General features: G+C 52.7%; 1 protein-coding gene across 3 annotated transcripts in view; it reads left to right on the forward strand.

The window, feature by feature from the left end:
- LOC129842353 (neurocalcin-delta A) overlaps positions 1-24,181 on the forward strand; it is a 136,377-nt gene that overhangs the window by 6,485 nt on the left and 105,711 nt on the right. For 2 of the 3 annotated variants that reach the window (XM_055910876.1, XM_055910877.1), the window contains exon 2: positions 18,693-19,228. The exons of the other annotated variant lie outside the window; for it this stretch is intronic. The gene's annotated coding sequence lies outside the window, so the exon portion shown is untranslated. The remainder of the gene's footprint in view (positions 1-18,692; positions 19,229-24,181) is intronic. 3 annotated transcript variants of the gene reach the window in all.

Below are 24,181 nucleotides of genomic sequence, written 5' to 3' on the forward strand. Positions count from 1 at the left end.
AAACAGAGAACATCCCTGGTCATCCCTACTGCCTCTGATCTGGAGGACTCACTAAACAGAGAACATCCCTGGTCATCCCTACTGCCTCTGATCTGGAGGACTCACTAAACAGAGAACATCCCTGGTCCTCCCTACTGCCTCTGATCTGGAGGACTCACTAAACAGAGAACATCCCTGGTCCTCCCTACTGCCTCTGATCTGGAGGACTCACTAAACAGAGAACATCCCTGGTCATCCCTACTGCCTCTGATCTGGCTGACTCACTAAACAGAGAACATCCCTGGTCATCCCTACTGTCTCTGATCTGGAGGACTCACTAAACAGAGAACATCCCTGGTCATCCCTACTGCCTCTGGTCTGGAGGACTCACTAAACAGAGAACATCCCTGGTCATCCCTACAGCCTCTGATCTGGAGGACTCACTAAACAGAGAACATCCCTGGTCCTCCCTACTGCCTCTGATCTGGAGGACTCACTAAACAGAGAACATCCCTGGTCATCCCTACTGCCTCTGATCTGGAGGACTCACTAAACAGAGAACATCCCTGGTCATCCCTACTGCCTCTGATCTGGAGGACTCACTAAACAGAGAACATCCCTGGTCATCCCTACTGCCTCTGGTCTGGAGGACTCACCAGACAGAGAACATCCCTGGTCATCCCTACTGCCTCTGGTCTGGAGGACTCACTAAACACATGTTTCATTTGTAAATGATGTTGGAGTGGATATCTGTCAATAACATCGTACAGTCCGGTTTGTTTAATATAAGGAATGTGAAAGGATTTATACTTTTACTTTTGATACTTAAGTATATTTTAAAACAAATACTTTTTAGAGTTTAACTCAAGTAGTATTTTACTGGGTGACTTTTACTGGAGTAATTTTCTATTATTCAAATCAAGTTTATTTTATATAGCCCTTCGTACATCAGCTGATATCTCAAAGTGCTGTACAGAAACCCAGCCTAAACTCCCCAAACAGCAAAGCAATGCAGGTGTAGAAGCACGGTGGCTAGGAAAAACTCCCTAGAAAGGCCAGAACCTAGGAAGAAACCTAGAGAGGAACCAGGCTATGAGGGGTGGCCAGTCCTCTTCTGGCTCGGGGCCTAGAGAGGAACCAGGCTATGAGGGGTGGCCAGTCCTCTTCTGGCTCGGGGCCTAGAGAGGAACCAGGCTATGAGGGGTGGCCAGTCCTCTTCTGGCTCGGGGCCTAGAGAGGAACCAGGCTATGAGGGGTGGCCAGTCCTCTTCTGGCTGTGCCGGGTGGAGAGGAACCAGGCTGTGAGGGGTGGCCAGTCCTCTTCTGGCTGTGCCGGGTGGAGAGGAACCAGGCTATGAGGGGTGGCCAGTCCTCTTCTGGCTGTGCCGGGTGGAGAGGAACCAGGCTCTGAGGGGTGGCCAGTCCTCTTCTGGCTGTGCCGGGTGGAGAGGAACCAGGCTCTGAGGGGTGGCCAGTCCTCTTCTGGCTGTGCCAGGTGGAGAGGAACCAGGCTCTGAGGGGTGGCCAGTCCTCTTCTGGCTGTGCCGGGTGGAGAGGAACCAGGCTATGAGGGGTGGCCAGTCCTCTTCTGGCTGTGCCGGGTGGAGAGGAACCAGGCTCTGAGGGGTGGCCAGTCCTCTTCTGGCTGTGCCGGGTGGAGAGGAACCAGGCTCTGAGGGGTGGCCAGTCCTCTTCTGGCTGTGCCGGGTGGAGAGGAACCAGGCTCTGAGGGGTGGCCAGTCCTCTTCTGGCTGTGCCGGGTGGAGAGGAACCAGGCTCTGAGGGGTGGCCAGTCCTCTTCTGGCTGTTCCAGGTAGAGAGGAACCAGGCTATGAGGGGTGGCCAGTCCTCTTCTGGCTGTGCCGGGTGGAGAGGAACCAGGCTATGAGGGGTGGCCAGTCCTCTTCTGGCTGTTCCAGGTAGAGAGGAACCAGGCTATGAGGGGTGGCCAGTCCTCTTCTGGCTGTTCCAGGTAGAGAGGAACCAGGCTATGAGGGGTGGCCAGTCCTCTTCTGGCTGTGCCGGGTGGAGAGGAACCAGGCTATGAGGGGTGGCCATTCCTCTTCTGGCTGTGCCGGGTGGAGATTATAACAGAACATGGCCAAGATGTTCAAAATGTTCATAAATGTTCATATTATTAAGGAATCTTTACTGTTACTCAGGTATGACAGCTGGGGACTTTTCCCACCACTGCAGGTTGTTAGTTGGTGTTAGAGGGGTGATGCACATGATCTGATGATAACCTGTTAAAAGTAAAACTGGGGTTTGTCTGTAAAGATGACAATCACTGGGCCTTTTAATTTGGGCTAATCTCGTTCCCGGACACTTCCGCCCGTGCAGCAGTTAGCCCTGGGGACCAGGTTATAGTCAAGGCTAATCTCGTTCCCGGACACTTCCGCCCGCTCAGCAGTTAGCCCTGGGGACCAGGTTATAGTCAAGGCTAATCTCGTTCCCGGACACTTCCGCCCGTGCAGCAGTTAGCCCTGGGGACCAGGTTATAGGCAAGGCTAATCTCGTTCCCGGACACTTCCGCCCGTGCAGCAGTTAGCCCTGGGGACCAGGTTATAGTCAAGGCTAATCTCGTTCCCAGACACTTCCGCCCGTGCAGCAGTTAGCCCTGGGGACCAGGTTATAGTCAAGGCTAATCTCGTTCCCAGACACTTCCGCCCGTGCAGCAGTTAGCCCTGGGGACCAGGTTATAGTCAAGGCTAATCTCGTTCCCGGACACTTCCGCCCGTGCAGCAGTTAGCCCTGGGGACCAGGTTATAGTCAAGGCTAATCTCGTTCCCGGACACTTCCGCCCGTGCAGCAGTTAGCCCTGGGGACCAGGTTATAGTCAAGGCTAATCTCGTTCCCGGACACTTCCGCCCGTGCAGCAGTTAGCCCTGGGGACCAGGTTATAGTCAAGGCTAATCTCGTTCCCGGACACTTCCGCCCGCTCAGCAGTTAGCCCTGGGGACCAGGTTATAGTCAAGGCTAATCTCGTTCCCGGACACTTCCGCCCGCTCAGCAGTTAGCCCTGGGGACCAGGTTATAGTCAAGGCTAATGTCGTTCCCGGACACTTCCGCCCGTGCAGCAGTTAGCCCTGGGGACCAGGTTATAGTCAAGGCTAATCTCGTTCCCGGACACTTCCGCCCGCTCAGCAGTTAGCCCTGGGGACCAGGTTATAGTCAAGGCTAATCTCGTTCCCAGACACTTACGCCCGCTCATGCAGTTAGCCCTGGGGACCAGGTTATAGTCAAGGCTAATCTCGTTCCCGGACACTTCCGCCCGTGCAGCAGTTAGCCCTGGGGACCAGGTTATAGTCAAGGCTAATCTCGTTCCCGGACACTTCCGCCCGCTCAGCAGTTAGCCCTGGGGACCAGGTTATAGTCAAGGCTAATCTCGTTCCCGGACACTTCCGCCCGTGCAGCAGTTAGCCCTGGGGACCAGGTTATAGTCAAGGCTAATCTCGTTCCCGGACACTTCCGCCCGTGCAGCAGTTAGCCCTGGGGACCAGGTTATAGTCAAGGCTAATCTCGTTCCCGGACACTTCCGCCCGTGCAGCAGTTAGCCCTGGGGACCAGGTTATAGTCAAGGCTAATGTCGTTCCCGGACACTTCCGCCCGTGCAGCAGTTAGCCCTGGGGACCAGGTTATAGTCAAGGCTAATCTCGTTCCCGGACACTTCCGCCCGCTCAGCAGTTAGCCCTGGGGACCAGGTTATAGTCAAGGCTAATCTCGTTCCCGGACACTTCCGCCCGTGCAGCAGTTAGCCCTGGGGACCAGGTTATAGTCAAGGCTAATCTCGTTCCCGGACACTTCCGCCCGTGCAGCAGTTAGCCCTGGGGACCAGGTTATAGTCAAGGCTAATGTCGTTCCCGGACACTTCCGCCCGTGCAGCAGTTAGCCCTGGGGACCAGGTTATAGTCAAGGCTAATCTCGTTCCCGGACACTTCCGCCCGTGCAGCAGTTAGCCCTGGGGACCAGGTTATAGTCAAGGCTAATCTCGTTCCCGGACACTTCCGCCCGCGCAGCAGTTAGCCCTGGGGACCAGGTTATAGTCAAGGCTAATCTCGTTCCCGGACACTTCCGCCCGCTCAGCAGTTAGCCCTGGGGACCAGGTTATAGTCAAGGCTAATCTCGTTCCCGGACACTTCCGCCCGCTCAGCAGTTAGCCCTGGGGACCAGGTTATAGTCAAGGCTAATCTCGTTCCCGGACACTTCCGCCCGCTCAGCAGTTAGCCCTGGGGACCAGATTATAGTCAAGGCTAATCTCGTTCCCGGACACTTCCGCCCGTGCAGCAGTTAGCCCTGGGGACCAGGTTATAGTCAAGGCTAATCTCGTTCCCGGACACTTCCGCCCGTGCAGCAGTTAGCCCTGGGGACCAGGTTATAGTCAAGGCTAATCTCGTTCCCGGACACTTCCGCCCGCTCAGCAGTTAGCCCTGGGGACCAGGTTATAGTCAAGGCTAATCTCGTTCCCGGACACTTCCGCCCGTGCAGCAGTTAGCCCTGGGGACCAGGTTATAGTCAAGGCTAATCTCGTTCCCGGACACTTCCGCCCGTGCAGCAGTTAGCCCTGGGGACCAGGTTATAGTCAAGGCTAATCTCGTTCCCGGACACTTCCGCCCGCTCAGCAGTTAGCCCTGGGGACCAGGTTATAGTCAAGGCTAATCTCGTTCCCGGACACTTCCGCCCGCTCAGCAGTTAGCCCTGGGGACCAGGTTATAGTCAAGGCTAATCTCGTTCCCGGACACTTCCGCCCGTGCAGCAGTTAGCCCTGGGGACCAGGTTATAGTCAAGGCTAATCTCGTTCCCGGACACTTCCGCCCGTGCAGCAGTTAGCCCTGGGGACCAGGTTATAGTCAAGGCTAATCTCGTTCCCGGACACTTCCGCCCGTGCAGCAGTTAGCCCTGGGGACCAGGTTATAGTCAAGGCTAATCTCGTTCCCGGACACTTCCGCCCGCTCTGCAGTTAGCCCTGGGGACCAGGTTATAGTCAAGGCTAATCTCGTTCCCGGACACTTCCGCCCGCTCAGCAGTTAGCCCTGGGGACCAGGTTATAGTCAAGGCTAATCTCGTTCCCGGACACTTCCGCCCGCTCAGCAGTTAGCCCTGGGGACCAGGTTATAGTCAAGGCTAATCTCGTTCCCGGACACTTCCGCCCGTGCAGCAGTTAGCCCTGGGGACCAGGTTATAGTCAAGGCTAATCTCGTTCCCGGACACTTCCGCCCGTGCAGCAGTTAGCCCTGGGGACCAGGTTATAGTCAAGGCTAATCTCGTTCCCGGACACTTCCGCCCGTGCAGCAGTTAGCCCTGGGGACCAGGTTATAGTCAAGGCTAATCTCGTTCCCAGACACTTCCGCCCGCTCAGCAGTTAGCCCTGGGGACCAGGTTATAGTCGAGGCTAATCTCGTTCCCGGACACTTCCGCCCGTGCAGCAGTTAGCCCTGGGGACCAGGTTATAGTCAAGGCTAATCTCGTTCCCGGACACTTCCGCCCGTGCAGCAGTTAGCCCTGGGGACCAGGTTATAGTCAATAGTCAATAGTCAGTTAGCCCTGGGGACCAGGTTATAGTCAAGGCTAATCTCGTTCCCGGACACTTCCGCCCGTGCAGCAGTTAGCCCTGGGGACCAGGTTATAGTCAAGGCTAATCTCGTTCCCGGACACTTCCGCCCGTGCAGCAGTTAGCCCTGGGGACCAGGTTATAGTCAAGGCTAATCTCGTTCCCGGACACTTCCGCCCGTGCAGCAGTTAGCCCTGGGGACCAGGTTATAGTCAAGGCTAATCTCGTTCCCGGACACTTCCGCCCGTGCAGCAGTTAGCTCTGGGGACCAGGTTATAGTCAAGGCTAATCTCGTTCCCGGACACTTCCGCCCGTGCAGCAGTTAGCCCTGGGGACCAGGTTATAGTCAAGGCTAATCTCGTTCCCGGACACTTCCGCCCGCTCAGCAGTTAGCCCTGGGGACCAGGTTATAGTCAAGGCTAATCTCGTTCCCGGACACTTCCGCCCGTGCAGCAGTTAGCCCTGGGGACCAGGTTATAGTCAAGGCTAATCTCGTTCCCGGACACTTCCGCCCGTGCAGCAGTTAGCCCTGGGGACCAGGTTATAGTCAAGGCTAATCTCGTTCCCAGACACTTCCGCCCGCTCAGCAGTTAGCCCTGGGGACCAGGTTATAGTCAAGGCTAATCTCGTTCCCGGACACTTCCGCCCGTGCAGCAGTTAGCCCTGGGGACCAGGTTATAGTCAAGGCTAATCTCGTTCCCGGACACTTCCGCCCGTGCAGCAGTTAGCCCTGGGGACCAGGTTATAGTCAAGGCTAATCTCGTTCCCAGACACTTCCGCCCGCTCAGCAGTTAGCCCTGGGGACCAGGTTATAGTCAAGGCTAATCTCGTTCCCGGACACTTCCGCCCGTGCAGCAGTTAGCCCTGGGGACCAGGTTATAGTCAAGGCTAATCTCGTTCCCGGACACTTCCGCCCGTGCAGCAGTTAGCCCTGGGGACCAGGTTATAGTCAAGGCTAATCTCGTTCCCGGACACTTCCGCCCGTGCAGCAGTTAGCCCTGGGGTCCAGGTTATAGTCAATATAATAGATAGTCTTTGGTTCTAGCTAGCTACATGCATAATATGCCATGCTGTTCTCGTAGATTGTTCCGTAGTGTTGTCCCACCTGGTTGTCTAACTCCAAGCAGATGGAGACAGTACGGACTGGGACGGTTCATTATTTAACAGGAGCGTTTAAAAGGGGATACATCCCAGATGGCACACTATTCCCTATGTAGTGCCCTACTTTTGGCCAGGCTCGGGTCAGAAGAAGCACACTATTTTTCTAATAGGGTGCCACCTGGGACACAGGCAGGGTGCCACCTGGGACACAGGCAGGGTGTGACCTGGGACACAGGCAGGGTGTGACCTGGGACACAGGCAGGGTGCCACCTGGGACACACAGGGTGCCACCTGGGACACAGGCAGGGTGCCACCTGGGACACAGGCAGGGTGCCACCTGGGACACAGGCAGGGTGCCACCTGGGACACAGGCAGGGTGCCACCTGGGACACAGGCAGGGTGCCACCTGGGACACAGGCAGGGTGCCACCTGGGACACAGGCAGGGTGCCACCTGGGACACAGGCAGGGTGCGACCTGGGACACAGGCAGGGTGTCACCTGGGACACAGGCAGGGTGTCACCTGGGACACAGGCAGGGTGTCACCTGGGACACAGGCAGGGTGTCACCTGGGACACAGGCAGGGTGCCACCTGGGACACAGGCAGGGTGCGACCTGGGACACAGGCAGGGTGTGACCTGGGACACAGGCAGGGTGCCACCTGGGACACAGACAGGGTGCGACCTGGGACACAGGCAGGGTGCCACCTGGGACACAGGCAGGGTGCGACCTGGGACACAGACAGGGTGTCACCTGGGACACAAACAGGGTGTCACCTGGGACACAGACAGGGTGTCACCTGGGACACAGACAGGGTGCCACCTGGGACACAGACAGGGTGTGACCTGGGACACAGGCAGGATGCCACCTGGGACACAGGCAGGGTGTCACCTGGGACACAGGCAGGGTGCCACCTGGGACACAGGCAGGGTGCCACCTGGGACACAGGCAGGGTGTGACCTGGGACACAGGCAGGGTGCCACCTGGGACACAGGCAGGGTGCCACCTGGGACACAGGCAGGGTGTGACCTGGGACACAGGCAGGGTGTGACCTGGGACACAGGCAGGGTGTGACCTGGGACACAGGCAGGGTGCCACCTGGGACACAGACAGGGTGTGACCTGGGACACAGGCAGGGTGCCACCTGGGACACAGGCAGGGTGCCACCTGGGACACAGGCAGGGTGCCACCTGGGACACAGACAGGGTGTGACCTGGGACACAGGCAGGGTGCCACCTGGGACACAGGCAGGGTGCCACCTGGGACACAGGCAGGGTGCCACCTGGGACACAGGCAGGGTGCCACCTGGGACACAGGCAGGGTGCCACCTGGGACACAGGCAGTGTGCCACCTGGGACACAGGCAGGGTGCCACCTGGGACACAGGCAGGGTGCCACCTGGGACACAGGCAGGGTGCCACCTGGGACACAGGCAGGGTGCCACCTGGGACACAGGCAGGGTGTCACCTGGGACACAGGCAGGGTGTGACCTGGGACACAGGCAGGGTGCCACCTTGGACACAGGCAGGGTGCCACCTGGGACACAGGCAGGGTGCCACCTGGGACACAGGCAGGGTGCCACCTGGGACACAGGCAGGGTGCCACCTGGGACACAGGCAGGGTGTGACCTGGGACACAGGCAGGGTGCCACCTGGGACACAGGCAGGGTGCCACCTGGGACACAGGCAGGGTGCCACCTGGGACACAGGCAGGGTGCCACCTGGGACACAGGCAGGGTGCCACCTGGGACACAGGCAGGGTGCCACCTGGGACACAGGCAGGGTGCCACCTGGGACACAGGCAGGGTGCCACCTGGGACACAGGCAGGGTGCCACCTGGGACACAGGCAGGGTGCCACCTGGGACACAGGCAGGGTGCCACCTGGGACACAGGCAGGGTGCCACCTGGGACACAGGCAGGGTGCCACCTGGGACACAGGCAGGGTGCCACCTGGGACACAGGCAGGGTGTCACCTGGGACACAGGCAGGGTGCCACCTGGGACACAGGCAGGGTGCCACCTGGGACACAGGCAGGGTGCGACCTGGGACACAGGCAGGGTGCGACCTGGGACACAGGCAGGGTGCCACCTGGGACACAGGCAGGGTGCCACCTGGGACACAGGCAGGGTGCCACCTGGGACACAGGCAGGGTGCCACCTGGGACACAGGCAGGGTGTCACCTGGGACACAGGCAGGGTGTCACCTGGGACACAGGCAGGGTGTCACCTGGGACACAGGCAGGGTGCCACCTGGGACACAGGCAGGGTGCGACCTGGGACACAGGCAGGGTGCGACCTGGGACACAGGCAGGGTGCCACCTGGGACACAGGCAGGGTGCGACCTGGGACACAGGCAGGGTGCGACCTGGGACACAGGCAGGGTGCCACCTGGGACACAGACAGGGTGCCACCTGGGACACAGGCAGGGTGCCACCTGGGACACAGGCAGGGTGCGACCTGGGACACAGACAGGGTGCCACCTGGGACACAGACAGGGTGCCACCTGGGACACAGACAGGGTGCCACCTGGGACACAGACAGGGTGCCACCTGGGACACAGGCAGGGTGTCACCTGGGACACAGACAGGGTGCCACCTGGGACACAGACAGGGTGTCACCTGGGACACAGGCAGGGTGTGACCTGGGACACAGGCAGGGTGTCACCTGGGACACAGGCAGGGTGTCACCTGGGACACAGGCAGGGTGTCACCTGGGACACAGGCAGGGTGCCACCTGGGACACAGGCAGGGTGCCACCTGGGACACAGGCAGGGTGTGACCTCGGTGTGTTGTGGTACTGCTGAATGCTGCCAGGTCTCATCTGTTTCTCTGTTTCATTCGACACACAGGTGACCAATCTGCTGCTCAACACCAGTCAGCTACGGTGATACCTCTCTGCCTGTCACCTCTAGGCAGTGTCACCACAGGGCTACGGTGATACCTCTCTGCCTGTCACCTCTAGGCAGTGTCACCACAGGGCTCCAGTCAGCTACCTCTCTGCCTGTCACCTCTAGGCAGTGTCACCACAGGGCTCCAGTCAGCTACCTCTCTGCCTGTCACCTCTAGGCAGTGTCACCACAGGGCTACGGTGATACCTCTCTGCCTGTCACCTCTAGGCAGTGTCACCACAGGGCTCCAGTCAGCTACCTCTCTGCCTGTCACCTCTAAGCAGTGTCACCACAGGGCTCCAGTCAGCTACCTCTCTGCCTGTCACCTCTAGGCAGTGTCACCACAGGGCTCCAGTCAGCTACCTCTCTGCCTGTCACCTCTAGGCAGTGTCACCACAGGGCTCCAGTCAGCTACCTCTCTGCCTGTCACCTCTAGGCAGTGTCACCACAGGGCACCAGTCAGCTACCTCTCTGCCTGTCACCTCTAGGCAGTGTCACCACAGGGCTCCAGTCAGCTACCTCTCTGCCTGTCACCTCTAAGCAGTGTCACCACAGGGCACCAGTCAGCTACAGTGATACCTCTCTGCCTGTCACCTCTAGGCAGTGTCACCACAGGGCTCCAGTCAGCTACCTCTCTGCCTGTCACCTCTAGGCAGTGTCACCACAGGGCACCAGTCAGCTACCTCTCTGCCTGTCACCTCTAGGCAGTGTCACCACAGGGCTCCAGTCAGCTACCTCTCTGCCTGTCACCTCTAAGCAGTGTCACCACAGGGCACCAGTCAGCTACCTCTCTGCCTGTCACCTCTAGGCAGTGTCACCACAGGGCACCAGTCAGCTACCTCTCTGCCTGTCACCTCTAAGCAGTGTCACCACAGGGCACCAGTCAGCTACAGTGATACCCATCTTCCTGTCGGGGTTATTGATAACGTATCAGTCTGCCTGACGTAACACATGACTCTGTCCTCCTGTCGTAGCCTGACCCGGCCTGCCAGGGTTATTGGTAACTTATCAGTCTGCCTGACGTAGTCTGACCCGGCCTGCCAGGGTTATTGGTAACTTATCAGTCTGCCTGATGTAACACATGACTCTGACCTCCTGTCGTAACCTGACCCGGCCTGCCAGGGTTATTGGTAACGTATCAGTCTGCCTGTCGTAGTCTGACCCGGCCTGCCAGGGTTATTGGTAACGTATCAGTCTGCCTGACGTGACACATGACTCTGACCTCCTGTCGTAGCCTGACCCGGCCTGCCAGGGTTATTGATAACGTATCAGTCTGCCTGACGTAACACATGACTCTGTCCTCCTGTCGTAGCCTACCCCGGCCTGTCAGGGTCATTGGTAACGTATCAGTCTGCCTGTCGTAGCCTGACCCGGCCTGCCAGGGTTATTGGTAACTTATCAGTCTGCCTGACGTAACACATGACTCTGTCCTCCTGTCGTAGTCTGATCCGGCCTGCCAGGGTTATTGGTAACTTATCAGTCTGCCTGACGTAGTCTGACCCGGCCTGCCAGGGTTATTGGTAACTTATCAGTCTGCCTGATGTAACACATGACTCTGACCTCCTGTCGTAGTCTGACCCGGCCTGCCAGGGTTATTGGTAACGTATCAGTCTGCCTGTCGTAGTCTGACCCGGCCTGCCAGGGTTATTGGTAACGTATCAGTCTGCCTGACGTAACACATGACTCTGACCTCCTGTCGTAGCCTGACCCGGCCTGCCAGGGTTATTGATAACGTATCAGTCTGCCTGACGTAACACATGACTCTGTCCTCCTGTCGTAGTCTGACCCGGCCTGCCAGGGTTATTGGTAACGTATCAGTCTGCCTGTCGTAGTCTGACCCGGCCTGCCAGGGTTATTGGTAACTTATCAGTCTGCCTGAACCGGCCTGCCAGGGTTATTGGTAACTTATCAGTCTGCCTGACGTAACACATGACTCTGTCCTCCTGTCGTAGCCTGACCCGGCCTGCCAGGGTTATTGGTAACTTATCAGTCTGCCTGACGTAACACATGACTATGTCCTCCTGTCGTACCCTGACCCGGCCTGCCAGGGTTATTGGTAACTTATCAGTCTGCCTGTCGTAGTCTGACCCGGCCTGCCAGGGTTATTGGTAACTTATCAGTCTGCCTGTCGTAGTCTGACCCGGCCTGCCAGGGTTATTGGTAACTTATCAGTCTGCCTGTCGTAGTCTGACCCGGCCTGCCAGGGTTATTGGTAACTTATCAGTCTGCCTGTCGTAGTCTGACCCGGCCTGCCAGGGTTATTGGTAACTTATCAGTCTGCCTGACGTAACACATGACTCTGTCCTCCTGTCGTAGCCTGACCCGGCCTGCCAGGGTTATTGGTAACTTATCAGTCTGCCTGACATAGTCTGACCCGGCCTGCCAGGGTTATTGGTAACGTATCAGTCTGCCTGACGTAGCCTGACCCGGCCTGCCAGGGTTATTGGTAACTTATCAGTCTGCCTGTCGTAGCCTGACCCTGCCTGCCAGGGTTATTGGTAACGTATCAGTCTGCCAGACAGTAACACATGTTCTGTACTGTGTTACCAGGAGGGATTGGGTTCTGTATTGTATTACCAGGAGGGATTGGGTTTTGTATTGTGTTACCAGGAGGGATTGGGTTCTGTATTGTATTACCAGGAGGGATTGGGTTCTGTATTGTATTACCAGGAGGGATTGGGTTCTGTGTTGTATTACCAGGAGGGATTGGGTTCTGTGTCGTATTACCAGGAGGGATTGGGTTCTGTATTGTATTACCAGGAGGGATTGGGTTCTGTATTGTAGTACCAGGAGGGATTGGGTTCTGTATTTTATTACCAGGAGGGATTGGGTTCTGTGTCGTATTACCAGGAGGGATTGGGTTCTGTGTCGTATTACCAGGAGGGATTGGGTTCTGTGTCGTATTACCAGGAGGGATTGGGTTCTGTACTGTGTTACCAGGAGGGATTGGGTTCTGTACTGTATTACCAGGAGGGATTGGGTTCTGTGTCGTATTACCAGGAGGGATTGGGTTCTGTACTGTATTACCAGGAGGGATTGGGTTCTGTGTCGTATTACCAGGAGGGATTGGGTTCTGTATTGTATTACCAGGAGGGATTGGGTTCTGTATTGTATTACCAGGAGGGATTGGGTTCTGTGTTGTATTACCAGGAGGGATTGGGTTCTGTGTCGTATTACCAGGAGGGATTGGGTTCTGTGTCGTATTACCAGGAGGGATTGGGTTCTGTATTGTGTTACCAGGAGGGATTGGGTTCTGTATTGTGTTACCAGGAGGGATTGGGTTCTGTACTGTGTTACCAGGAGGGAATGGGTTCTGTGTTGTGTTACCAGGAGGGATTGGGTTCTGTGTTGTATTACCAGGAGGGATTGGGTTCTGTGTCGTATTACCAGGAGCGATTGGCTTCTGTGTCGTATTACCAGGAGGGATTGGGTTCTGTGTCGTATTACCAGGAGGGATTGGGTTCTGTGTCGTATTACCAGGAGGGATTGGGTTCTGTACTGTGTTACCGGGAGGGATTGGGTTCTCTACTGTGTTACCAGGAGGGATTGGGTTCTGTATTGGATTGGGTTCTGTATTGTATTACCAGGAGGGATTGGGTTCTGTATTGTGTTACCAGGAGGGATTGGGTTCTGTACTGTGTTACCAGGAGGGATTGGGTTCTGTATTGTGTTACCAGGAGGGATTGGGTTCTGTGTTGTATTACCAGGAGGGATTGGGTTCTGTGTCGTATTACCAGGAGCGATTGGGTTCTGTGTCGTATTACCAGGAGGGATTGGGTTCTGTGTCGTATTACCAGGAGGGATTGGGTTCTGTGTCGTATTACCAGGAGGGATTGGGTTCTGTACTGTGTTACCGGGAGGGATTGGGTTCTCTACTGTGTTACCAGGAGGGATTGGGTTCTGTATTGGATTGGGTTCTGTATTGTATTACCAGGAGGGATTGGGTTCTGTATTGTGTTACCAGGAGGGATTGGGTTCTGTACTGTGTTACCAGGAGGGATTGGGTTCTGTACTGTGTTACCAGGAGGGATTGGGTTCTGTGTCGTATTACCAGGAGGGATTGGGTTCTGTGTCGTATTACCAGGAGGGATTGGGTTCTGTGTCGTATTACCAGGAGGGATTGGGTTCTGTACTGTGTTACCGGGAGGGATTGGGTTCTCTACTGTGTTACCAGGAGGGATTGGGTTCTGTATTGGATTGGGTTCTGTATTGTATTACCAGGAGGGATTGGGTTCTGTATTGTGTTACCAGGAGGGATTGGGTTCTGTATTGTATTACCAGGAGGGATTGGGTTCTGTATTGTATTACCAGGAGGGATTGGGTTCTGTGTTGTATTACCAGGAGGGATTGGGTTCTGTGTCGTATTACCAGGAGGGATTGGGTTCTGTATTGTATTACCAGGAGGGATTGGGTTCTGTATTGTAGTACCAGGAGGGATTGGGTTCTGTATTTTATTACCAGGAGGGATTGGGTTCTGTGTCGTATTACCAGGAGGGATTGGGTTCTGTGTCGTATTACCAGGAGGGATTGGGTTCTGTGTCGTATTACCAGGAGGGATTGGGTTCTGTACTGTGTTACCAGGAGGGATTGGGTTCTGTACTGTGTTACCAGGAGGGATTGGGTTCTGTGTCGTATTACCAGGAGGGATTGGGTTCTGTACTGTATTACCAGGAGGGATTGGGTTCTGTGTCGTATTACCAGGAGGGATTGGGTTCTGTATTGTATTACCAGGAGGGATTGGGTTCTGTATTGTATTACCAGGAGGGATTGGGTTCTGTGTTGTATTACCAGGAGGGATTGGGTTCTGTGTCGTATTACCAGGAGGGATTGGGTTCTGTGTCGTATTACCAGGAGGGATTGGGTTCTGTATTGTGTTACCAGGAGGGATTGGGTTCTGTACTGTGTTACCAGGAGGGAATGGGTTCTGTACTGTGTTACCAGGAGGGATTGGGTTCTGTGTTGTGTTACCAGGAGGGATTGGGTTCTGTGTTGTATTACCAGGAGGGATTGGGTTCTGTGTCGTATTACCAGGAGCGATTGGCTTCTGTGTCGTATTACCAGGAGGGATTGGGTTCTGTGTCGTATTACCAGGAGGGATTGGGTTCTGTGTCGTATTACCAGGAGGGATTGGGTTCTGTACTGTGTTACCGGGAGGGATTGGGTTCTCTACTGTGTTACCAGGAGGGATTGGGTTCTGTATTGGATTGGGTTCTGTATTGTATTACCAGGAGGGATTGGGTTCTGTATTGTGTTACCAGGAGGGATTGGGTTCTGTACTGTGTTACCAGGAGGGATTGGGTTCTGTATTGTGTTACCAGGAGGGATTGGGTTCTGTGTTGTATTACCAGGAGGGATTGGGTTCTGTGTCGTATTACCAGGAGCGATTGGGTTCTGTGTCGTATTACCAGGAGGGATTGGGTTCTGTGTCGTATTACCAGGAGGGATTGGGTTCTGTGTCGTATTACCAGGAGGGATTGGGTTCTGTACTGTGTTACCGGGAGGGATTGGGTTCTCTACTGTGTTACCAGGAGGGATTGGGTTCTGTATTGGATTGGGTTCTGTGTCGTATTACCAGGAGGGATTGGGTTCTGTGTCGTATTACCAGGAGGGATTGGGTTCTGTACTGTGTTACCGGGAGGGATTGGGTTCTCTACTGTGTTACCAGGAGGGATTGGGTTCTGTATTGGATTGGGTTCTGTATTGTATTACCAGGAGGGATTGGGTTCTGTATTGTGTTACCAGGAGGGATTGGGTTCTGTACTGTGTTACCAGGAGGGATTGGGTTCTGTATTGTGTTACCAGGAGGGATTGGGTTCTGTGTTGTATTACCAGGAGGGATTGGGTTCTGTGTCGTATTACCAGGAGCGATTGGGTTCTGTGTCGTATTACCAGGAGGGATTGGGTTCTGTGTCGTATTACCAGGAGGGATTGGGTTCTGTGTCGTATTACCAGGAGGGATTGGGTTCTGTACTGTGTTACCGGGAGGGATTGGGTTCTCTACTGTGTTACCAGGAGGGATTGGGTTCTGTATTGGATTGGGTTCTGTATTGTATTACCAGGAGGGATTGGGTTCTGTATTGTATTACCAGGAGGGATTGGGTTCTGTACTGTGTTACCAGGAGGGATTGGGTTCTGTACTGTGTTACCAGGAGGGATTGGGTTCTGTGTCGTATTACCAGGAGGGATTGGGTTCTGTGTCGTATTACCAGGAGGGATTGGGTTCTGTGTCGTATTACCAGGAGGGATTGGGTTCTGTACTGTGTTACCGGGAGGGATTGGGTTCTCTACTGTGTTACCAGGAGGGATTGGGTTCTGTATTGGATTGGGTTCTGTATTGTATTACCAGGAGGGATTGGGTTCTGTATTGTGTTACCAGGAGGGATTGGGTTCTGTATTGTATTACCAGGAGGGATTGGGTTCTGTATTGTATTACCAGGAGGGATTGGGTTCTGTGTTGTATTACCAGGAGGGATTGGGTTCTGTGTCGTATTACCAGGAGGGATTGGGTTCTGTATTGTATTACCAGGAGGGATTGGGTTCTGTATTGTAGTACCAGGAGGGATTGGGTTCTGTATTTTATTACCAGGAGGGATTGGGTTCTGTGTCGTATTACCAGGAGGGATTGGGTTCTGTGTCGTATTACCAGGAGGGATTGGGTTCTGTGTCGTATTACCAGGAGGGATTGGGTTCTGTACTGTGTTACCAGGAGGGATTGGGTTCTGTACTGTGTTACCAGGAGGGATTGGGTTCTGTGTCGTATTACCAGGAGGGATTGGGTTCTGTACTGTATTACCAGGAGGGATTGGGTTCTGTGTCGTATTACCAGGAGGGATTGGGTTCTGTATTGTATTACCAGGAGGGATTGGGTTCTGTATTGTATTACCAGGAGGGATTGGGTTCTGTGTTGTATTACCAGGAGGGATTGGGTTCTGTGTCGTATTACCAGGAGGGATTGGGTTCTGTGTCGTATTACCAGGAGGGATTGGGTTCTGTATTGTGTTACCAGGAGGGATTGGGTTCTGTACTGTGTTACCAGGAGGGAATGGGTTCTGTACTGTGTTACCAGGAGGGATTGGGTTCTGTGTTGTGTTACCAGGAGGGATTGGGTTCTGTGTTGTATTACCAGGAGGGATTGGGTTCTGTGTCGTATTACCAGGAGCGATTGGCTTCTGTGTCGTATTACCAGGAGGGATTGGGTTCTGTGTCGTATTACCAGGAGGGATTGGGTTCTGTGTCGTATTACCAGGAGGGATTGGGTTCTGTACTGTGTTACCGGGAGGGATTGGGTTCTCTACTGTGTTACCAGGAGGGATTGGGTTCTGTATTGGATTGGGTTCTGTATTGTATTACCAGGAGGGATTGGGTTCTGTATTGTGTTACCAGGAGGGATTGGGTTCTGTACTGTGTTACCAGGAGGGATTGGGTTCTGTATTGTGTTACCAGGAGGGATTGGGTTCTGTGTTGTATTACCAGGAGGGATTGGGTTCTGTGTCGTATTACCAGGAGCGATTGGGTTCTGTGTCGTATTACCAGGAGGGATTGGGTTCTGTGTCGTATTACCAGGAGGGATTGGGTTCTGTGTCGTATTACCAGGAGGGATTGGGTTCTGTACTGTGTTACCGGGAGGGATTGGGTTCTCTACTGTGTTACCAGGAGGGATTGGGTTCTGTATTGGATTGGGTTCTGTATTGTATTACCAGGAGGGATTGGGTTCTGTATTGTGTTACCAGGAGGGATTGGGTTCTGTACTGTGTTACCAGGAGGGATTGGGTTCTGTACTGTGTTACCAGGAGGGATTGGGTTCTGTGTCGTATTACCAGGAGGGATTGGGTTCTGTGTCGTATTACCAGGAGGGATTGGGTTCTGTGTCGTATTACCAGGAGGGATTGGGTTCTGTACTGTGTTACCGGGAGGGATTGGGTTCTCTACTGTGTTACCAGGAGGGATTGGGTTCTGTATTGGATTGGGTTCTGTATTGTATTACCAGGAGGGATTGGGTTCTGTATTGTGTTACCAGGAGGGATTGGGTTCTGTATTGTGTTACCAGGAGGGATTGGGTTCTGTATTGTGTTACCAGGAGGGATTGGGTTCTGTACTGTATTACCAGGAGGGATTGGGTTCTGTACTGTATTACCAGGAGGGATTGGGTTCTGTATTGTGTTACCAGGAGGGACTGGGTTCTGTATTGTGTTATCAGGAGGGATTGGGTTCTGTATTGTGTTACCAGGAGGGATTGGGTTCTGTATCGTATTACCAGGAGGGATTGGGTTCTGTACTGTATTACCAGGAGGGATTGGGTTCTGTACTGTATTACCAGGAGGGATTGGGTTCTGTATCGTATTACCAGGAGGGATTGGGTTCTGTGTCGTATTACCAGGAGGGATTGGGTTCTGTGTCGTATTTCCAGGAGGGATTGGGTTCTGTACTGTGTTACCGGGAGGGATTGGGTTCTCTACTGTGTTACCAGGAGGGATTGGGTTCTGTATTGGATTGGGTTCTGTATTGTATTACCAGGAGGGATTGGGTTCTGTATTGTGTTACCAGGAGGGATTGGGTTCTGTATTGTGTTACCAGGAGGGATTGGGTTCTGTATTGTGTTACCAGGAGGGATTGGGTTCTGTACTGTATTACCAGGAGGGATTGGGTTCTGTACTGTATTACCAGGAGGGATTGGGTTCTGTATTGTATTACCAGGAGGCACTGAGTTTGTTTCCATGGTAATTTCTGAACCAGGACAGATGAGGAATAAGGTGTGACTCTTCCTCCCCCAGATGCTGTTGGATTGGGTTTGTTTCCATGGTAATTTCTGAACCAGGACAGATGAGGAATAAGGTGTGACTCTTCCTCCCCCAGATGCTGTTGGATTGGGTTTGTTTCCATGGTAATTTCTGAACCAGGACAGATGAGAAATAAGGTGTGACTCTTCCTCCCCCAGATGCTGTTGGATTGGGTTTGTTTCCATGGTAATTTCTGAACCAGGACAGATGAGGAATAAGGTGTGACTCTTCCTCCCCCAGATGCTGTTGGATTGGGTTTGTTTCCATGGTAATTTCTGAACCAGGACAGATGAGGAATAAGGTGTGACTCTTCCTCCCCCAGATGCTGTTGGATTGGGTTTGTTTCCATGGTAATTTCTGAACCAGGACAGCTGAGGAATAAGGTGTGACTCTTCCTCCCCCAGATGCTGTTGGCAGTAACATCCAGGTGAGCTGATCTGTGGATGTGGGAGGATATCATTTACCTGACCCACCAGACTCACCTGCAGGACAGACAGAGCCACACCCCAGAGCAGACCCAACTCACCTGGACAGAAGAGCCATCTCACCTGGACAGAAGAGCCATCTCACCTGGACAGAAGAGCCATCTCACCTGGACAGAAGAGCCATCTCACCTGGACAGAAGAGCCATCTCACCTGGACAGAAGAGCCATCTCACCTGGACAGAAGAGCCATCTCACCTGCAGTCCCAGAGAAGAGCCATCTCACCTGCAGTCCCAGAGAAGAGCCATCTCCCCTGGACAGAAGAACCAACTCACCTGGACAGAAGACCCATCTCACCTGGACAGAAGAGCCAACTCACCTGGACAGAAGACCCATCTCACCTGGACAGAAGAGCCAACTCACCTGGACAGAAGACCCAGCCCAGAGCAGACCCATCTCACCTGGACAGAAGAGCCATCTCACCTGCAGTCCTGAAGGTTTCCCAGAGTTCCACCAGGTAAGGAGCGGACACAGATCTATGAACCACCAAGCGGTGGGTTTGTCCGTCTCTCCTCTGAGCCTCTACTACTTCCCTTTTATAAATATATTCTCATCCTGTTCTGCTGCAGGACATCTTCTTCCACTGTGTTCTTCAGACAGCTCCTGTCATTTAGGTTACCCATCAGCCTGTTGTCTTGATCTGTAACCAGTACATCTGTCATTTAGGTTACCCATCAGCCTGTTGTCCTGATCTGTAACCAGTACACCTGTCATTTAGCCTACCCATCAGCCTGTTGTCCTGATCTGTAACCAGTACACCTGTCATTTAGGTTACCCATCAGCCTGTTGTCCTGATCTGTAACCAGTACACCTGTCATTTAGCTTACCCATCAGCCTGTTGTCCTGATCTGTAACCAGTACACCTGTCATTTAGCCTACCCATCAGCCTGTTGTCCTGATCTGTAACCAGCAGACTGTAGTCTTCATCATTTAGGTTACCCATCAGCCTGTTGTCCTGATCTGTAACCAGCAGACTGTAGTCTTCATCATTTAGGTTACCCATCAGCCTGTTGTCCTGATCTGTAACCAGCAGACTGTAGTCTTCATCATTTAGGTTACCCATCAGCCTGTTGTCCTGATCTGTAACCAGTACACCTGTCATTTAGGTTACCCATCAGCCTGTTGTCCTGATCTGTAACCAGTACACCTGTCATTTAGCTTACCCATCAGCCTGTTGTCCTGATCTGTAACCAGTACACCTGTCATTTAGGTTACCCATCAGCCTGTTGTCCTGATCTGTAACCAGTACACCTGTCATTTAGGTTACCCATCAGCCTGTTGTCCTGATCTGTAACCAGTACACCTGTCATTTAGGTTACCCATCAGCCTGTTGTCCTGATCTGTAACCAGTACACCTGTCATTTAGGTTACCCATCAGCCTGTTGTCTTGATCTGTAACCAGTACACCTGTCATTTAGGTTACCCATCAGCCTGTTGTCCTGATCTGTAACCAGTACACCTGTCATTTAGGTTACCCATCAGCCTGTTGTCCTGATCTGTAACCAGTACACCTGTCATTTAGGGTTACCCATCAGCCTGTTGTCCTGATCTGTAACCAGTACACCTGTCATTTAGGTTACCCATCAGCCTGTTGTCCTGATCTGTAACCAGTACACCTGTCATTTAGGTTACCCATCAGCCTGTTGTCCTGATCTGTAACCAGTACACCTGTCATTTAGGTTACCCATCAGCCTGTTGTCCTGATCTGTAACCAGTACACCTGTCATTTAGGTTACCCATCAGCCTGTTGTCCTGATCTGTAACCAGTACACCTGTCATTTAGGTTACCCATCAGCCTGTTGTCCTGATCTGTAACCAGTACACCTGTCATTTAGGGTTACCCATCAGCCTGTTGTCCTGATCTGTAACCAGTACACCTGTCATTTAGCTTACCCATCAGCCTGTTGTCCTGATCTGTAACCAGTACACCTGTCATTTAGGTTACCCATCAGCCTGTTGTCCTGATCTGTAACCAGTACACCTGTCATTTAGCTTACCCATCAGCCTGTTGTCTTGATCTGTAACCAGTACACCTGTCATTTAGGTTACCCATCAGCCTGTTGTCCTGATCTGTAACCAGTACACCTGTCATTTAGGTTACCCATCAGCCTGTTGTCCTGATCTGTAACCAGTACACCTGTCATTTAGGTTACCCATCAGCCTGTTGTCCTGATCTGTAACCAGTACATCTGTCATTTAGCTTACCCATCAGCCTGTTGTCCTGATCTGTAACCAGTACACCTGTCATTTAGGTTACCCATCAGCCTGTTGTCCTGATCTGTAACCAGTACACCTGTCATTTAGCTTACCCATCAGCCTGTTGTCCTGATCTGTAACCAGTACACCTGTCATTTAGCTTACCCATCAGCCTGTTGTCCTGATCTGTAACCAGTACACCTGTCATTTAGGTTACCCATCAGCCTGTTGTCCTGATCTGTAACCAGTACACCTGTCATTTAGCTTACCCATCAGCCTGTTGTCCTGATCTGTAACCAGTACACCTGTCATTTAGGTTACCCATCAGCCTGTTGTCCTGATCTGTAACCAGTACACCTGTCATTTAGCTTACCCATCAGCCTGTTGTCCTGATCTGTAACCAGTACACCTGTCATTTAGGTTACCCATCAGCCTGTTGTCTTGATCTGTAACCAGTACACCTGTCATTTAGCTTACCCATCAGCCTGTTGTCTTGATCTGTAACCAGTACACCTGTCATTTAGCTTACCCATCAGCCTGTTGTCTTGATCTGTAACCAGTACACCTGTCATTTAGCTTACCCATCAGCCTGTTGTCCTGATCTGTAACCAGTACACCTGTCATTTAGCTTACCCATCAGCCTGTTGTCCTGATCTGTAACCAGTACACCTGTCATTTAGCTTACCCATCAGCCTGTTGTCCTGATCTGTAACCAGCACATCTGTCATTTAGGTTACCCATCAGCCTGTTGTCCTGATCTGTAACCAGTACACCTGTCATTTAGCTTACCCATCAGCCTGTTGTCCTGATCTGTAACCAGTACACCTGTCATTTAGGTTACCCATCAGCCTGTTGTCTTGATCTGTAACCAGTACACCTGTCATTTAGGGTTACCCATCAGCCTGTTGTCCTGATCTGTAACCAGTACACCTGTCATTTAGGTTACCCATCAGCCTGTTGTCCTGATCTGTAACCAGTACACCTGTCATTTAGGTTACCCATCAGCCTGTTGTCCTGATCTGTAACCAGTACACCTCTCATTTAGGTTACCCATCAGCCTGTTGTCCTGATCTGTAACCAGTACACCTGTCATTTAGGTTACCCATCAGCCTGTTGTCCTGATCTGTAACCAGCACATCTGTCATTTAGGTTACCCATCAGCCTGTTGTCCTGATCTGTAACCAGTACACCTGTCATTTAGGTTACCCATCAGCCTGTTGTCCTGATCTATAACCAGCAGACTGTAGTCTTCATCATTTAGGTTACCCATCAGCCTGTTGCCCTGATCTGTAACCAGCAGACTGTAGTCTTCATCATTTAGGTTACCCATCAGCCTGTTGTCCTGATCTGTAACCAGCAGACTGTAGTCTTCATCATTTAGGTTTCCCATCAGCCTGTTGTCCTGATCTGTAACCAGCAGACTGTAGTCTTCATCATTTAGGTTACCCATCAGCCTGTTGCCCTGATCTGTAACCAGCAGACTGTAGTCTTCATCATTTAGGTTACCCATCAGCCTGTTGCCCTGATCTGTAACCAGCAGACTGTAGTCTTCATCATTTAGGTTACCCATCAGTCTGTTGTCCTGATCTGTAACCAGCAGACTGTAGTCTTCATCATTTAGGTTACCCATCAGCCTGTTGTCCTGATCTATAACCAGCAGACTGTAGTCTTCATCATTTAGGTTACCCATCAGCCTGTTGTCCTGATCTATAACCAGCAGACTGTAGTCTTCATCATTTAGGTTACCCATCAGCCTGTTGTCCTGATCTGTAACCAGCAGACTGTAGTCTTCATCATTTAGGTTACCCATCAGCCTGTTGTCCTGATCTGTAACCAGCAGACTGTAGTCTTCATCATTTAGGTTACCCATCAGCCTGTTGTCCTGATCTGTAACCAGTACACCTGTCATTTAGGTTACCCATCAGCCTGTTGTCCTGATCTGTAACCAGCAGACTGTAGTCTTCATCATTTAGGTTACCCATCAGCCTGTTGTCCTGATCTGTAACCAGCAGACTGTAGTCTTCATCATTTAGGTTACCCATCAGCCTGTTGTCCTGATCTATAACCAGCAGACTGTAGTCTTCATCATTTAGGGTACCCATCAGCCTGTTGTCCTGATCTGTAACCAGCAGACTGTAGTCTTCATCATTTAGGTTACCCATCAGCCTGTTGTCCTGATCTATAACCAGCAGACTGTAGTCTTCATCATTTAGGTTACCCATCAGCCTGTTGTCCTGATCTATAACCAGCACAGACTGTAGTCTTCGTCATTTAGGTTACCCATCAGCCTGTTGTCCTGATCTGTAACCAGCAGACTGTAGACTTCATCATTTAGGTTACCCATCAGCCTGTTGTCCTGATCTATAACCAGCAGACTGTAGACTTCATCATTTAGGTTACCCATCAGCCTGTTGTCCTGATCTGTAACCAGCAGACTGTAGACTTCATCATTTAGGTTACCCATCAGCCTGTTGTCCTGATCTGTAACCAGCAGACTGTAGTCTTCATCATTTAGGTTACCCATCAGCCTGTTGTCCTGATCTGTAACCAGTACACCTGTCATTTAGGTTACCCATCAGCCTGTTGTCCTGATCTGTAACCAGTACACCTGTCATTTAGGTTACCCATCAGCCTGTTGTCCTGATCTGTAACCAGCACATCTGTCATGTAGGTTACCCATCAGCCTGTTGTCCTGATCTGTAACCAGCAGACTGTAGTCTTCATCATTTAGGTTACCCATCAGCCTGTTGTCCTGATCTGTAACAAGCAGACTGTAGTCTTCATCATTTAGGTTACCCATCAGCCTGTTGTCCTGATCTATAACCAGCAGACTGTAGTCTTCATCATTTAGGTTACCCATCAGCCTGTTGTCCTGATCTATAACCAGCAGACTGTAGTCTTCATCATTTAGGTTACCCATCAGCCTGTTGTCCTGATCTGTAACCAGCAGACTGTAGTCTTCATCATTTAGGTTACCCATCAGCCTGTTGTCCTGATCTGTAACCAGCAGACTGTAGTCTTCATCATTTAGGTTACCCATCAGCCTGTTGTCCTGATCTGTAACCAGTACACCTGTCATTTAGGTTACCCATCAGCCTGTTGTCCTGATCTGTAACCAGCACAGACTGTAGTCTTCATCATTTAGGTTACCCATCAGCCTGTTGTCCTGATCTGTAACCAGCAGACTGTAGTCTTCATCATTTAGTTTACCCAT

The sequence above is a fragment of the Salvelinus fontinalis genome, unplaced genomic scaffold, assembly GCF_029448725.1.
Source record: "Salvelinus fontinalis isolate EN_2023a unplaced genomic scaffold, ASM2944872v1 scaffold_0035, whole genome shotgun sequence".
Lineage (NCBI taxonomy): Eukaryota > Metazoa > Chordata > Actinopteri > Salmoniformes > Salmonidae > Salvelinus > Salvelinus fontinalis.